Source organism: Sus scrofa, chromosome 4 (assembly GCF_054392235.1).
Source record: "Sus scrofa isolate SSC_HxYL_T2T_F1_AM1 chromosome 4, Sscrofa_HxYL_maternal_Yorkshire_Landrace_v2.0, whole genome shotgun sequence".
In the NCBI taxonomy this organism is placed as follows: domain Eukaryota; kingdom Metazoa; phylum Chordata; class Mammalia; order Artiodactyla; family Suidae; genus Sus; species Sus scrofa.
Window position 1 is genome coordinate 66709946 of NC_139386.1, and position 18060 is coordinate 66728005.

The following is an 18060-nucleotide window of genomic DNA, read 5'->3' on the forward strand; positions in this document are numbered from 1 at the left end:
CAATTTAAGCAAAAGAAAAGCAGGACCTTTTTTCTATAACTTAGATGTTGGTAAGTGGGACTAGCATCCACCCTACGAACTGAGATATTATACACCCTTTTATTGTAATAGGTCGGCTTGGTAAAACATTATTTAACCCTCCCTATATCAGAATTCACGTAATAAAAAGCCATCCATTAACAAGGTTCTGCTGTGTTAGATTCCCAGTGCTTCACTTCTGTTCCAGAAAGAATGTTTTAAAGAATAGTCACATCCATCCAGCTGGCCTCTATTCCATTATATGATCACTTGCCCCAGAAATATATATTCAGAACTAACATTTGTCTTTTAACATTTCAAGGATATTAACTTGAGCTAAATTCCAATGCTCTGTAGCAATTCTAGAGGCAGCTTCAAAACAATGACTTCTTCCATACTCCCATACCCATAAATATCAAATTTTTTAAATTGTTTTTATGTCATGTCATTATGCTATCTTCTAAAACCGGACCCTTTATTAGCCTATCCAAAGGGACCTGCTGATAGGAACACAGGGACTTGATGAGCTCATGGTCACTGTCATCCCTGTCTTTGTGCGGAATGTAGCCTTTTCAATTGCGTTGATACTAAAAGTGAACACTAATCACATTTTAATATGAAACTAACGCTGGGCATGACTGAATTTTTCTTTGCCTCGTGAAAATGCTCCCTTGCTGACGCCATGGCTGAAATAGAATCCCTAGTATTTAGCAGAAAAGACTTAGCAAGAACAAGGACTGTAAACACCACTTCAATCAAACTCTGATACCAAATATAGCGCTGTGTTCGATGCATGTATGCCCGGCCTCAGAATGTCCTACACAGTTAATCTCCAAGTCCTACATATCAATCACACCTCCTTCACATACCTGGCTTGGAGCCTTAATGGAATTCCTCCTCGTTATTTCAGTGATAGCTCACTTCCTCTATTTTTCCAATTGGCTGCTCATTGTGCCAACGTCTTCAAGGAGCATTTTCTTACCTAAGCAGCCCTGTAATGTTGTAATATATGCTGACAGTTCATTTATACAGCCCTTCTTTTTCTGAATGTTTTTATGTTCAATTACTGAAATTTAATCATCAGAAGAGATTGGAGTTTCTCTAGATGATGCAGCTTTGCTTAAATGTTCAGTTAATAGTATGTTACTGAACTATAAGATTTCAAAGGTTTAAAAATTCAGCATCAGGAAAATTCATTAAACTTTAAACTGATCACCTTTGAAATCATAGATAAGAGCTGTGTAAATGGTCACATATAAATCATGTATTTTAAGAGGAGTTCATTTGAAATGATAACAAACCAAGTCAATGATTGTTCATGACTGTCTAGACAATTTGGAAAGGGTTTTTTGGTTTTTTTTTCCCCTCCTGATTTCTTCAAGTTCTTATGGACATGCTTTTTGGTTTTATGTTGCAGTTTCCTCTCTCCTTATTGTTATGTTGTTAAAATTCCTTCAAGCCAAGTGATTTTTAAAAATCTTACATCAGCATGTTGAAAACACCTTTTTCTGTAACTCCTTTTTTATGCTACTGGAAATAGGGACCAAAGAGGAAAAACCAACCACTTTATCCTCCAGTGTTGTGTCTTGTTTTAGGCTTTCAAATTCTTTTGCTGACCATTGACTACTCTTTGCATAGGACTTAAAAAAATTTTTTTTTCATGTTAGGTACAAAGCAAATATTAAATATTATTTTCGGTTCTGATACAAGGAAATCAGAAGAGGTATGGGAGCTCTGTTTACCATTCTTTGTGGAGAAAACCACCAATTAAGTCATCTGAACTGGGTAAATAGCATCCATACTTTAATCTGAACCTAATTCTTCATGTGCTTCTCAAAATGAAGTTCTTAACTTTCATTTAGTAGGTGGTCCAGATCAGTAAACCAACTATACATAAAAATAGTGCAATATGGAGTTCCCATCGTGGCTCAGCGGTAACAAAGCTGACTAGTATCCATGAGGATTCGGGTTCGATTCTTGGCCTCGCTCAGTGGGTTAAAGATCTGGCGTTGCCATGAGCTGTGGTGTAGGCCAGCAGCTGCAGCTCTGATTTGACCTCTAGCGTCTTGATCTTTCTGACTGAGAAAAATTTTTAAGTAGTATATGTGGCTTGTAACCCAAATAAAAGATTTCTGTTAAAAATAAAACTTAGGGAGTTCCTGCTGTGGCTCAGGGATAACAAACCTGACTGATATCCTTGAGGATGAGGGTTTGATCCCTGGCCTAGCTCAGTGGGTTAAAGATCTGGCATTGCTGTGAGCTGTAGTGTAGGTCACAGATGCGGTTCAGATCCTGTGTTGCTGTGACTGTGGCCAGCAGCTCCAGTTCCGATATGACCCCTAGCCTGGGAACCTCCACATGCCTCAGGTGTGGCCCAAAGAGCAAATAAATAAATAAATTTAATTAAAAAATAAAATAAAAATAAAATTTAAGAGTTCCCTGTTGTCTAGGTGGATTAAAGGTCCAGCATTGTTGCTGCTGTAGCTCTGGTTACAGCTCTGGCCCAGGAACTTCCACATGCTGTGGGTGCAGCCAAAAAATAAAAAATAAAAAAATGAAACTTAGTACATTTAATAAAAATATATAGTCCAGACCATATTAAATGGAAGGCAGTAAACTGAAATGACTTCTGATATTGTTTCTTAAAAGAACTTTTTTGGCTTAGGGTGTTTGTGTGAGGGTATGTGTTTGCATGTGGTCAGTTTACAAAGTGCCATGGCAGGGACTTTCTTCTCCTTCTTTTAGGTTCCTTTCATACCTAGAAGTATGGCATGTATGCCAAAATAAACTAGCATTCAAGTATCTATTAAATTTCTGAACAAAAAAAAACTCTTTGTTTTTTAGATCATGAGTCCTTTTCTTTTCTTTGTTCTTTATGTTTTGAAGTTATAACGAGTAGCTATGGTGGCCCCAGTGGGAATTCTCTAGAATTTGGATTCAGGGAGTAACCTACCACCTCTTCTACAGACTCCTTGGCAGTGAGACCACAGGTCTCTAATGAGGAGTGTGGTACCTGCCTGGCAGGGTTATAGAGGGCATTAGATGAGGTCATATCTATAAAGAACCACGTGCAGCCCCACACCTGAGAGGAGCTTTAAAAACGGTATAGATGGAGTTCCCATTGTGGCTCAGTGGGTTAAGAACCTTACTAGTATCCATGAGGATGGGGGTTTGATCCCTGGCCTTAAGAATCTGTGGGTTAAGGATCTAGTGTAGGTTGCAGATGGCAGCTCCAGTGTTGCAGTGGCTGTAGCACCGGCTGGCAAATGCAGCTCCAATTCGACCCCTAGCCCCAGAACTTCCATATGCCGCAGGGGCTAACCTAAAAAAAATTTTTTTTTTTAATGGTATAGATGAGCAGCAGCAGCAGCAGAAAGTAGTTCTTTAGGCATAAAAGCCCATTTAAAGAAAAGGAAGAAGAATTCCACCTGTGTGGGATACCACTAGAGAGACTATATACACAGGCTCACTGCATGGTAGAGAAACTTCACTTAGAAGATGGCCCACCTCACTGTCCTAGACCTAAAAGAAAATAAAAATTCTGCCCCCTTGAGTTGTTTCAAGGGGAGGGAATATTTGAGTCATCCTCAAGAGTCAGTTGTCACATGCAGTGAAAATTCATTATCATGTTCCCACAAGCAGCATTTCCTACCTTTAAAAATCACAACTTAAAAACTCAAAGCAATGAGTACTTACCCATATTTCTGAAATGTGATCTATTTAACACACATTTTAGTTCTGTATGTAGTTATTTATTCTGTCATTACACTTTAATCAGATGTATGATTCTATGACTAACCTATTCACAAATGGGCCTTTGGGTGGGGCAGCATTATAGAAGAGTAGGGTTGGAGAAAGACCCTTCTAGCTAGAGAAAGGTTTTTTTTTTTTTTTGTTCACCCCTCAGGAAATATTTTTTAAGTTTATTTTCAAATATTTATTCCTAAGAATTAGAAGTTAGAAGAGACTCTAGAAATGACTCTTAAATTCTGGCATGCCTTGAAACTCCCAGGTGCACTTGTTAGAACACAGATTTCTGGTTCCCATTCCAGAAATCCTGATTCACTAGGTCTGCAGTGAAGTCTGAGAATTTGCATGTCTATCAAATTCTCAGGTGATGCTGATACTACCAGCATCTGGAGAATCACACTGCCCTTCTCTAGATGTTATCTTTTCAACCACATAGACCTTCTCAATGTATTGATGTTACGACTTTTGTCAGTTATTTAGTAGAGATGATCGTTCTGTATACATGGCCATCTGTTCTTTGCACTCAAAGATTTTCAAAGAAGATAAAAAGAAAGCTGAAAGGGCTATATTAATATGAGACAGAATGGATTTTAGAGCAAAGACTATTACCAAAGATAAAGATGATCATTTCATGATAATAAAGAGACCAGCTCATCAAGAAGATACAATCCTAAATGTTTATGCACATATTAGCATAGCTTCAAAATATATGAAGCGAAAACTGATAGAGCTGCAAGGAGAGGAGTTCCCGTTGTGGCACAGGGGAAACAAATCAAACTAGGAACTATGAGATTGTGGCTTCAATCACTGGCCTCACTCGGTGGGTTAAGGATCCGGCATTGCCATGAACCATAGTGTAGGTCACAGATGAGACTTGGATCTGGCATTGTTGCAGCTCTGGCATAGGCTGGCAGCTACAGCTCTGATTAGACCCTTAGTCTGGGAACCTCCATATGCCGTGGGTGCAGCCCTACAAAAACAAAAAAGACAAAAAAAAATAATAATAATAATAAAATAAATAAAGAACTGGAAGGAGAAATGGACAAACACAGTCAGAGATTTCAACACTTTTTGCTCAATAACTGAAAGAACGAAAGGACAGAAAATCAGTAAGGATATAGAAAACTTGAACACTGTCAACCAACTTGACCCAGCTGATATTTGTAGAACACCCCTCTCCTGAACACATTATTTTCAAGTACACCTGGAGCATTCACCTCTACAGACCATATTCTAGGCCCTAATGCAAATCTCAGTAAATTTAAAGAGATTTGAGTTATACAAACTATGTTCTCTACCACAGTAGAATTAGATTAAAATTAATAATAGAACAATATATGGAAAATCTCCAATACTCAGAAATTAAAAAGCATATTTCCAAATAATGGGTGTTTTATCAGCATAGCTAAAGCAGTAATTGCAGGGAAATTTATAGCACTAAATGACTATATTAGAAAAGAAGGGTCTCAGATCAATGGCCTCAGCTTTCTCCTCAAAAAGAATGTAAGCAAATAAATCCCAAATAAGTGGAATAAAGGACATAAAGAAGTTCAGAGGAGAATTCAGTGAAATAGTAAACAAAAAGAGTAAAGAAAATCATTGAAACCAAAATCTGGTTCTTGAAAATGAATAAAATTGATGACCCTCTGGCCAAACTAGAGGTCATGACAAAAAAGAGAAGAGACACAAGTTTCCACTATCAGGGCCGAAAGGTAATATCACTGCAGATTGTACAAACATTAAAAGGATAGTAAAGAAATATTATGGAGTTCCCGTCATGGCGCAGTGGAAACGAATCCAACTAGGAACCATGAGATTCAGGGTTCAACCCCTGGCCTCACTCAGTGTGTTAGGGATCCGGTGTTGCCCTGGGCTGTGGTGTAGGTCGAAGACATGGCTTGGATCACCTGTTGCTGTGGCTGTGGTGTAGGCCGGCAGTTGTAGCTCCAATTATACTCCTACCCTGGGAACCTCCATATGCTTCAGGTGTGGCCCTAATAAATAAATAAATAAATATGAATAGCTTTATGGCAATAATTTAATAATTGATATGAATAAACCAATTCTTTGAAAGATAAAAACATTGCTAGCTGTTACTACTGATAGAAGTTTCTGTGTTTATGTTGGAATGCAAGGTCTTTAAGGGAGGAAATTTTTTAAGGAGTCCTGTCAGCAGAAAATAATTGAGTAAACCTGACTATTCAGCTGCCTCAAAGAAATGCAATAGCCCATGGCGCACACTGCACTTAGAATAACTTCACCCGGTCTTACATGTACAACTGCTCTTTGTAGCAGCTGGCCCCACTTTCCTTTTATACTTGGCCTGCAAGTTTTGCTCAGAGGTGTCCTCCTTTCTTTATTGCTATGTAGCATACAAATATGATGATGTGATTTCCAAGAAACATGCTTATGTTTGCTAATAAAAAGATTAGAAAATAAAGTTGAGGAACATCACCAAAAAGCAGAACAAAAAGATACAGAGATGGAAAACAGAAAAGAGGTCCAGCATCCAAATATTATATGAGTCTCAAAAATAGAGGACAGAGAAGAAGGAAGGACATTAGTTTCCATATTGAAAAAACCCAGATTACACCATGAAATGGGTAAAAATAGCTCCCCACTGAAGCCTATCATTGTGAAACTTCACAACATTGCGGATGAGGAGAACAACATGCTTCCAGAGATCATATGTAAACGCTCAGGAATCATAATAACACTTTGGGGCTTTTCAAAAGCAATGCAGGAAGATGACACTGGAACAAAGCCTTCAAAATTCTTTTTTATTTTTAGATTTTTTTTTTCTTTTGCCTTTTAGGGCCACACCTGTGGCATATGGAAGTTCCTAAGCTAGGGGGTGAATCGGAGCTACAACTGTGTCCTACACCACAGCCACAGCAATTCCAGGATAGATGGTGTACAATACAGAATGGAGCCGAGTGAGTCAAGAACTAGACACCTTGACTCTTGGGATCACCAGGATCCCCCCCTGGCAGTGTCGTCTTTTTAACCTGAAGACGTTATTCCAGGTGAACCCAGCCCAGATCCTTTTCTGTGTTTTTCTCCTTAATCATGTACTAATGAAGTTCTGACTTTCTGCTCCATGACCTGCTTCCTGCTCATCTGAGGACCCTTAATTCACCCTCATCAATACATTCTCCTGTGAGCTGCAGGTAGAACACAGTGAGCTTAAAAGCCAAAGATACAAACAACAACCAAAAAACCAAACAGCCCAATTCAATAATGGGCTTGAGTGGCCTTTTCTTCAAAGAAGGTATTTAAAGGGCCAATAAGCACATGGGAAGATAGTCAACATCACTTATCAATAGGGAAATGCAAGTAGAAACTACAGTAAGGTACCACTTCATACTGATTAGGATGGCTGTTATCAAACACCATTGATGAGAATGTAAAAATGAACAGTGCAGCTGCTGTGGAAAATAGTGCAGCCATTCCTCAAAACATTAAACGTGGAATTACCATACGAGCCAGCAATTCTGCTTCTGGGTATATACCCAAAAGAGTAAAACACAGAGACTCAAAGAGTTATTTTGTATACCCATACAGCATTATTCGCCATAAACAGAATATGGAAGCAACCCAAGTGTCCATCAACAGATGAACTGATAAAATGTGGTATATACATATAATGGCGTATGATTCAGCCTTAAAAAGGAAGGACATTCTGACACCTGCTACAGCACGGATAAACTTTGAGGACATTTTGCTGAGATAAGCCAGTTGCCAAAATACTAATACTAAATGATTCCACTTGTATGAGGTACTTATCTTCATAAAGACAGAGAGTAGAATGGTGGTTGCCAGGGGCTGAGGGTACAGGGTTTCAGTTGGGGAAAATGAAAAATTTCTGGAGATGGATAGTTACATAACAGTGTGATTTTTTTTTTTTTTTTAAGGGCCGCACCCTTGGCATATGGAGTTTCCCAGGCTAGGGGTCAAACTGGAGCCGTAGCTGCTGGCCTTCACCACAGCCACAGCAATGCCGGATCCACATTGGCACCTATGCTGCAGCTTGCGTCAATGCTGGATCCTTTAACCCACTGAGCGAGGCCAGGGATCAAACTTGCATCCTCATGAATATAGGTTCTTAGCCTGCTGAGCCACAATGGGAACTCCAAATTTGATAATTCTTTTTTCTTTTCTTCTCTTTTTCTTTTTTGTCTTTTTAGGCTGCACCTGCAGCCTATGGAAGTTCCCAGGTTAGGGGTCAAATCAGAACTGTAGCTTCTGGCCTATGTCACAGCCATAGCAATACCAGATCCAAGCTGCATCTGCGACCTACACCACAGCTCACGGCAACTCCAGATCCTTAACCCACTGAGCAAGGCCAGGGATCAAACCCTCATCCTCATGGATACTAATCGGGTTTGTTACCTCTGAGTCACAACAGGTACTCCTTGATAATTTCTTAAGAGTAGTTTTCTTAAGGACTTGTTTAGCCCACTTCTCTACTGTATTACAAGCTTCATTTTTATATCGAGCATTCATTTTTACACAACCAGCAAGTTTTAAAGCTTTCCCCATTATGTGTGCACGCATGTGCTTGTGAACTCAAGTTGTAGATGAAAATGGGGCAGAGGACCACAGGAAGAGAGAAAAAAAGTTTAAGCAAGAGCCGGAGCAGTCCAGGAGTTCCCATTGTGGCTCAGTGGTTAACAAATCCGACTTGGATTTTTAGGGCGGCACCCGTGGCATATGGAGTTTCCCAGGTTAGGGGTTCAATTGGAGCTACAGTTGCCAGCCTACATCACAGCCACAGCAACTCAGGATCCAGGCTGCATCCGTGACCTACACCACAGCTCACGGCAGCGCCGGATCCTTAACCCACTGAGCGAGGCCAGGGATCGAACCCGCAACCTCATGGTTTCCTAGTCAGATTCATTTCCACTGTGCCACGACGGGAACTCCAACCTTTAACTTTGTTCTATTAATAAGGACTTGCATTTGCTTTTTTGTCTTTTTGTTGCTGTTGTTCTCAAAGTCTGGGCACTTGTATATCCCTTATGTACTTACTCCATTTCCTTACTATAAAGAAGAAAGGAAAAGAAAATGAAGGAAGGAAGGAAGGGAAGGAAAGAGAGAGGGAGGGGAGGGAGAGAGAACACACATGTACACACACTTCTATTTCTAACATTAGTACCAATAGTTGTGCTAACTTTTACCATCAGACAATAGATATAATGATTAGTTTGTAGACATTTTTCTATAGATAAAGTTATCTAAATGATGGTTATTTCCAACCTTGCACCTCAGCATGTCCTGACCTAATTCATTTTCTTGTGCCTCTGCTTTGGCTATGATGTTCCCTGCCTTAAGAAGGGCAGCAAGACTCCCCAGCTGCCTAAGGTAGAAACTTGGCCCACACAGGCTAACCCTAGTCCTCCTCAGCTTCCTGGCACACCCATCTGTAGAACATCTGCCCATCTGCACTGGCCCCACCCTCAACTCAACACTGTCATCTACAGCCTGACTGTGGCAGCTGTCCTTCCTGTTCTCATGCCTGTCCCCACGGCAGTCCTCTTTATATGGCAGCCCAGTTGAGTTTCCCAAGTACAAGGCTGTTTTGTATCGTTCTTCCACTTAAATACTTCAAAGAAGTGGCCTTTAAACATTTGCACTATGGCTTACAATAAGAAAGAAATGTTCCATCATGACCCAGTACGCACAGAAATATATAAGCAAGTTTTCTGTTTTTTATCCAGTCCTATCCTATTCTGTTTTGATCTCTTTTGTTGAAAAGGAATGCTGGTTGAAACCCATGAAAATGACTTCAGAGCGAACTAATAGATGAGCTCCAACGGTGTGAAAAGCGCTGCTCTTTGTGATTTTTATTGAATAAAGGATGAAAACCAACCACTGTAGCAAGAGTGCTGGGGCTCTTCCTACTCGGCCACCTGCTCATCTCTGTGGCCCCAACCCTTGCTCCTGCCTTTTGATGTCCCAGCTTTCCCGAACCCCTGACAGTCCCAGAGGATGCCATCCTCTCTTGCTTTGGATGACTTTTCTCTGCTCCCATTTGCCTGATTCTCTCTTCCGGTTCTTCCTATGCCAGTTTCAAGGTCACTTCAGCCAGGAACTGTTACCCTGATAACATTTATAAAATGCTTACCCCATGTCGGTCCCTGTGCTAAATGCTTCACCTGGATAGTATCTCCCTGAAGCTCCAATCACCAAGAATAGGTCCTCAATAAGGATTTGTTGGATGAATTGACCTCACATCACCTCCGCCCCCGGTTGTTGTTTAGGACGGGAATGGTACGTAATTAATAGTAGCTCTGTGCAATTAATATTGTCTCTATGCTACAATTGTTGCAGGGCTTAGAAACCCACTTGTGAACATCTGTCTCCATGTGTCCACTGAGCCTGTGGCCAGTGGTTCCATGCACGGGTACAAGTGCCATCAAATATGTTAGCATTTCTTCAGGCTTCGAGGAAAGTGCAGTTTATATCTAGTCATCTGTCATAGCCTGAGAGGCCATTAAGACCCTAATGTCTGCCACAAAATTTTATGTTATTCATTCATTTGTTGGATGGTTGCTTTTAAAGCCTGGTTTCATCTAGCGATGCCTGTGTTTAGAAGTGTACTGAATCAGACTATAAATGTTACACAGCCCTGATCAAGGAAACTTCTATTTTTAATCTGAATAAAGGTCACAAGGCCAGGTCACAGTACATTACCCATAATACAAAGCCAGAAGGTAAATGGGTTCAGAAGTAATGAAACTACTTCACTCTCCAGTCAGCGAGTCAGAGCCTGGGAAAATGGCATGAACACGGTAAATAGTCTTGACTTCAGGTAATTATTACTATTTACCAATAGTAATGACCCACAGCGGGTCAATAGTCCTTGAAAGGCTATTGTAAGGTAAAAACAGCCCCAAGCGTACGTAAGTGTACACTTGATGTATCTTCAAAAATTGAACACATCTGTGTGACCAGTAGTCTGAAGCTAAGAAGTTATAATTAATCTCAAATCTCTGATATATGTCTTCAGAGATATGCAGAAGGGTCTGATAAATTCTGTTCTGTCTGGTCCAAGTTCATTCAATGCTTCTCTGACACTCTGTGTACTTGAACAAGAAAATAAAATAGTCACCACAGCTCCCACTGGTAACAATCGTCATAATTTCCAATATAAGAATCTTGGTAGTTTTTGAAAGATACTCTAAACATGAGTCCCTAGACTGACATCAGCCAATTTCTCCATATCAGTAACCACTTAGGAACACCTAATTTTTCAACCTTGCTCTTGAGAATGTGTAAATATCACAATAAACTAAAATTTAGTGTTGGTCCATTGTAACTTCATTTCATATCATTTTTTAATTTTTTGTCTTTTGTCATTTTAGGGCTGTACCCATGGAGTGTAGAGGTTCCCAGGTGAGGAGTCAAATTGGAGCTGCAGCTGCTGGCCTAAGCCACAGCCACAGCAGCAGCAACATGGAATCCGAGCTATGTCTGTGACCTATACCACAGCTCATGACAACGCTGGATCCTTAACCTACTGAGCAAGGCCAGGGATTGAACCCACGTCTTCATGGATACTAGTCAGGTTCGTTAACCACTGAGCCACGACGGAAACTCCATTATCATCTCTTTTTAATTGTTCATGATTCTATGAATCAAACATAAAATGGAAGCTGGAAAGCTAGAGTGAAAGTGAATCAGTTGAGTTCTTAGGGAACCTGAATTCTGACCCATATTCTGCTTTTAAATGTCTGCATGGCTGTAGGGATGTCATTAATCTCTCTAAGTCTCATGTTCTTGATCTATAAAAATGGGGGGCAGAGTTAAAAATCATAACATGACCATGTTCAAAGAAATCTTCTCTGATTCAAATTAGCATTGGAGTTCCCGTTGTGGTGCAGTGGTTAATGAATCTGACTAGGAACCATGAGGTTGCAGGTTCAATCCCTGGCCTTGCTCAGTGGGTTAAGGATCCGGCGTTGCCGTGAGCTGTGGTATAGGTCGCAGATGTGGCTTGGATCAAGCGTTGCTGTGGTTCTGGCATAAGCTGGTGGCTACAGCTCCGATTAGACCCCTAGTCTGGGAACCTCCATATGCCGCAGGTGTGGCCCTAGAAAAGGCAAAAAGCCAAAAAGGAAAAAAATAAATAAAATAAAATAAATTAGCACTGGATGAGCCCCTGATCATATATCAATGGGAAAACCTTTTGTGAACTTAAATAAATTCAGTAGATGGTTCAGATTCATTTTTTTAGATTTCTGTCATATAGAGGATGTGGACTCTCCAAGGTCTTTGAGACATCTCAAAAATGGAACAAAATCCAAATAGCCAAAATATATCATCCACTGAATTCAGAGTATCCTCCGTGGATCTGTAAATCCATGATCCATTGAATTTGCAGATGCATTTCCTGAATCCATGATTTCCAGTAACAGTACAAATACTTGTTTACACTTTGCTCACTATCAGTGAATCAGAGCCATGTGAGTCCTGGGAAATGGAATGAACACAGAAAGTAGTTTCAACTTCAGGTAATTATTACTGTTTACAAATAGTAATGACCCACAGCAAGTACACGGTCCTTTTTTAAAATGTGTTTCAGCTTTAAGTCTCAGAAACCAAAAGAATTTCTGTTGATCAGCAGCTTGCTGATCCATGGGAACTAGGACATTTGAAAACAGGTGGTAACAGAGTACCAGTCAGAACAAATCTAATTGAATCCTATCAACTTAGAGGCTGCTCCACTTTTAAAAAAATGTCTCACTGAAGTAGAATATACCACAGGAAAAGGTCCATAAGTATACCCTTGATGTATTTTCAAAAACTGAACACATCTTTCTAAGTAGTAGCCTGATTAAAAAATACACTAGTATATGAGTTCCCTTCATGGCTCAGCGGTTAACGAACCTAAGATCCATGAGGATGTGGGGTCGATCCCTGACCTCCCTCGGTGGGTTAAGAATCTGACGTTGTCGTGAGCTGTGGTGCAGGTTGCAGATGTGGCTTGGATCCCATGTTGCTGTGGCTGTGGCGTAGGCCAGTGGCTATAGCTCCATTTTGACCCCAAGCCTGGGAACCTCCATATGCTGCAGATGTGGCCCTAAAAAGCAAAAAATGTATATATATATATATATCCTAGAAGCCTCCACTGTGCTCCCTTTCACCAAGGTCACCACCTCCCTAGCTCTCAACAACAACATAATTTAGTTGTGATTGTTTTTGTACCTTACATAAGTGGAATTTTGCTGTAAACACTTTTATATTTATTGATAGTGTTGAGTGTAATTGCAGGTCATTTATTATCATTGCTGTATAATATTCCATGACCAGACTACCCACTGTTTATCTTTTTCAATTTGGACTGGTATGAATATTGTTATGTACATGCTTTTGTATCTTTTGGAGAACACACACACCCATTTCTGTTGGGGAGACGGATCTAATTGTAAAGGCAGCCTTTTGTGAGACTTTGGCATATGGACTATCTGTTGGAAGGTTGGTAGAAATTAGCTTTATAATATAGCCAAAGGCATGGATGAATTTTAGTTCAAAGCAGCGTACTTTTTTTTTTTTTTTTTTTTTGTCTTTTTGCTATTTCTTGGGCCGCTCCCTCAGCATATGGAGGTTCCCAGGCTAGCGGTCGAATTGGAGCTGTAGCTGCTGGCCTACACCAGAGCCACAGCACTGTGGGATCTGAGCCTTGTCTGCAACATACACCACAGCTCACAGCAATGCCAGATCCTTAACCCACTGAGCAAGGCCAGGGATCGAACCCGCAACCTCATGGTTCCTAGTCGGATCCGTTAACCACTGCGCCACGATGGGAGCTCCCAAAGCAGCATACTTCTTTGCTCTTCTCTTCCCAACAGACACACCCTGTTAAGTCGAGAGATGAATGGGACATGCCTCCTCTGTTACGAGGAGTGACAAAAAGAGCAAAGTTGAGAAACATTCAATCCTAAGCAGTACTTAGAGATACAAAGTGGTAGTTTTTGTGTTCATTGGTTAACAGAGCAGCAATTTGTGGGTAGAAAAAGCCTTAGGTATGGTAAACGTAAAATTTCAGATTCAGTGAAACTTTTTCTAATGTTTTTCCCTTGCCTATCATGATACATCGACAGTAATTAGATCATGAAATAACCCATCTCCCAAACCCAACTTTTATTTATACTTCATTAGGCAGTCTCCCTTTCACTGCCCCAGACGAGGCAGTTCTTTTTTTTTTTTTTAAGTTTTATGATGTGGAGTTAATTTATAAGACTGTGATGATTTTTGCTGTATGACTAAGTGACCCAGTCATATGTATACACATATCCGTTCTCTCTCAGATGATTTTCCCACATAGACTCTCACACACTACTGGGTAGAGTTCTCTGTGCTATACAGCAGGTCCCCGTTGGCCAGTCAGTTCTTATACCTCAGTGTGTGTGCATATGACAATCCCAAACCCCCAGTCCATCCCTCTTACCCCCTCCACCTGCCCCCTTTGGTAACTGTAAGTTTTTCAGTCTGTGAGTCTGTTTCTGTTCTCCAAATAAGTTCATTTGTATCTTTTTTTTTTTTTTTAAGATTCTACATACAGATGATATCATCTGATATTTGTCTTTCATTATTTGACTTGACTTAGTGTCATGGTTTCTAGGTCCATCCGTGTTGCTGCAAATGGTATTTATTTCATTCTTTTTATGGCTGAGTAATATTCCATTGTATGTAGGTACCACATCTTCTTTATCCATTATGATGTGTGCTGGCAGACATTGCAAGAGAAAAATGCCTGCAGACTACAGGGGTGTGATGATGTTCTAACCATTTTCAGACACTCCTCTTCAAGCCTCCCTGAGGTATTTTGGGCTTTGTTTTGTTTTGTTTAACCATGTAGACCACATGCCACAAAAAAATTCTTAAGGGATTTAGAGCTGATAAATCATTCTTGCAGATAGTATTTTATTGGATTGTCTTGGCAACACGCTGGAGTGGACAAGAAAGGGTGTGTGAATCACAGAGCATGTGAAAATGTTAATATTTTCATTTGAAAAATGCCTCCCATTTGTAATTGATCTTGTTATGGGTGATTGATTATTTTTGTACCTGGAAATTTCCAGACTTCTTCCAGCTCCCTCCTTCTCCCAATGCCCTCGTTATTTTTCCCCTCGGTATGTGAATGAGGCAGCTAGCAGAAAGCGACACTAAGCTTTCTAGTGCTCGGAGCATTTCTTGATCCACCTTTTTATTTTATTTTTCAGCCAGTAAGCTCTTAATCCTTTGGATGGTGTTATATTAGAAGGTGTTAGACTAGGGAGTGGCTTGTCATAAGGTATCAACGGCAAATCCAGGCCCCTGGCTGTTTCTCTGTCTCCCAGAACAGTGTTCAGATCACAGGACAACACTAAGCTGTGAGCCCCCCAGGGGAGAGGGTGCTCCCCACTCACATGGCTCTTCTGCCCTCTTTGCTCATCTGTACAGCTGAGGTCTGCAGAAATGCCCAGCGTGCACATTACTTGGTCCTGAGGCGTGTGGATTTTTGCCCTTTGTTCCAACCACGTGACTAAGACCACATAAACTTGGAGGGGATGATGCTGCCCTTTGATGGGTGCACATTCTTTCATTTGACTAGCCCACACGTTTGTTTCCACGGAATTATCATCTGATCTGGGATTTTCAGAGTCTGAAACCTGTTTTCTCCAGTGTGCAGCTTTATGTGTTCCAGAGACCAAATATTCTCATTGGGATTGTCACATACAGAGCAGTACTAAGGAGGAGTTCCCATCGTGGCACAGTGGAAACAAATCTGACTAGGATCCATGAGGATGCAGGTTCGATCCCTGGCCTCACTCAGTGAGTGAAGGATCTGGGGTCCCCGTGAGCTGTGGTGTAGGTCACAGACATGGCTTGGATCTGGCGTTGGTGTGGCTGTGGTGTAGGCCGACGGCTACAGCTCCGATTTGACCCCTTGCTTGGGAACCTCCATATGCTGTGGGTGAAGCCCTAAAAAGACAAAAAGAAAAAAAAAAAAGAGAGAGAGAGAGAGAAATAGCAGTACTAATGAACATTGCCTCTACCCATCTTAAGCCGCCAGCCCGAGGGCTGTGCGGTTTTCTTCCTCTCCCCACGAATGGATTTCTCGGGCTGTGAGCACTGTCTATACTATCATTCACTATTATTTGAAGAATGACAGTTTTATGGAAGTACTTCTTCCTCCATCATGCTGACATTCACCTTGGCTATTACAAATTATGTGAAGTATCATTTTTTTTTCTGAAATAACTTAAACTGGGAGAAGATTCCATGGTGTATTGTTTCATTTCTTAAACATGCCGCTGAGTCACTTTCCCTTCATAACTGAGCTAGTTTTCACCAATACCTTTAATTACATCAGTTCTTTTTTTTTTTAATAAAGCACATTTTTATTGACTTTCTCTCTACTTAATGAATTCTTCTTGGTGAAATGTGAGCTTATTAGCACAGCATAGAAAATGACCCCTTATTACAGGTGAGGGAGGGTGGCATTTTTCTATTGCCTTTCTCTAATAGCAGTGTATGTTTCTTGTTTTTTTAAATGCTGAACTACATAGAGTAAAACCTTGATTTCTCTATTACATGGAATTACCTTCTGAAATAGAATTCTTGGAAGGTGTACTGTACATTAAAAAAAAAGATCTTTGATAACTTGAGTAGTATCTTAAATGGCACTTAAGGAAACCTCAAGGAGAATTCTTTTTCTAAACTCAGTAATTATTTTATATTGTGAGTAATTATTCCCTAATTTTTAAAATTTTATTTTATTTTATTTTTTGCTTTTTATGGCCACACCCGTGGCATATGGAAGTTCTCAGGCTAAGGGTCGAATCAGAGCTGCAGCTGTTGGCCTAGGCCACAGCTATAGCAATGCAGGATCCTTAACCCACTGAGCAAGGCCAGGGATCGAACCCATATCCTCATGGATACTAGTCAGGTTCATAACCCACTGAGCCACAATGGAAGCTCCCTAATTTTTCCCAAATTTATCTGTATTTGTTCTTTTATTGATGGTTTTCTAATAGTACGCACTCGTAGCTAAACACACAGGACAAAAAAAAAAAAAAAAAATTCATTCCACTGAAGAATAAGCAAAGCAAAAGCATTTTTATTTTGCCTGGGGTTTGCTTAAATGTGAGGCCACTTTTATTTCTCTTCAGTTTGTCCTCCCCCAGTCCTGTTCTCCTTGTACCCACCCCTCTCCCCTTGAATGCCATGTGTAGTTCACAGGTATCTACCTCCATGCTAATAATTAGTGCATTAGTGGCATTGCTTTGATTTGGGTGTTTCCTCCTCACTGTGTAGCTTTCTAATGAAGCTTTATTTTAAACCCAGTGTCCTCTCTTCTTAGCACATCAGTTTTCCTCCTCATGTTTGGACAGACCTGTCCTTCCCCACCCAGTTCTGGTACACGCCACCCTGTCCTATCACACCACACACTGATTAGAGGCAAAGTCATTCTGCATTCCCTGCCTGCATCTCTGCTCCCAGATGGTGTTACCAGGATCCGCCTTTGGTTTAATCAATGTGGGGATGTTCTAGCTGACAAAATGAAGCCAAAGTCCCCTAATCCGAAAATTTCATTTTCACTGGTCCTAGCCTACAATGCCCCAAATCATACCTGGTTACCATACTTTGCCTTCTGGCAGTAGTGGCTACAATTAAAATGTAAATATTGTAAGAGAGGATGAACCCACCTCAGCTTGAATTCCTTCCTCCCTTCCTTCTTCCCTTCCTTTTTTCTTTCCTTCCTTCCTTTTCTTCTTTCTTTTTCGGTCTTGGAGGCAATAACCAAGAATTGGAGCCTGAGAAAAACAAACATAAGACAGTTGAGTTACTGGGGAAAAAGGGGAGACGCAAAATCCTGGAAAATGGAGCCCACCCTAAAGTGTTTGGGAGTGCCGATTTAGGAGAACCAAAGTAACTGGAGTTCTCTTCGTGGTGCAACGGAAACGACTAGGACTAGTATCCATGAAGATGCCGGTTCGATCCCTAGCCTCGTTCAGTGGGTCAGGGATCAGGCATTGCTGTGAACTGTGCTGTAGGTTGCAGACACGGCTGGGATCCTGTGTTGCTGTGGCTGTGACGCAGTTGCAGCTTCAATTTGACCCCTAGCCTGGGAACTTCCATATGCGGCAGGTGCCCCCTTAAAAAGCAAAAATAAATAAATAAATAAATAAAATAACCATTAGGGTTGGGGGAAGGTAAGAGGGAGAAGAAGTGAAAAGTGAAAAGCAAATGGTGACAGCAGATCATGGAAAAGGGAGTCTCTGAAAGACTCGATCTCCTCCT

At 40.7% G+C, this 18060-nt stretch overlaps 1 protein-coding gene across 49 annotated transcripts in view; it reads left to right on the top strand.

The window, feature by feature from the left end:
- The window catches only part of STAU2 (staufen double-stranded RNA binding protein 2), a 319371-nt gene that overhangs the window by 245926 nt on the left and 55385 nt on the right, over nucleotides 1-18060 (top strand).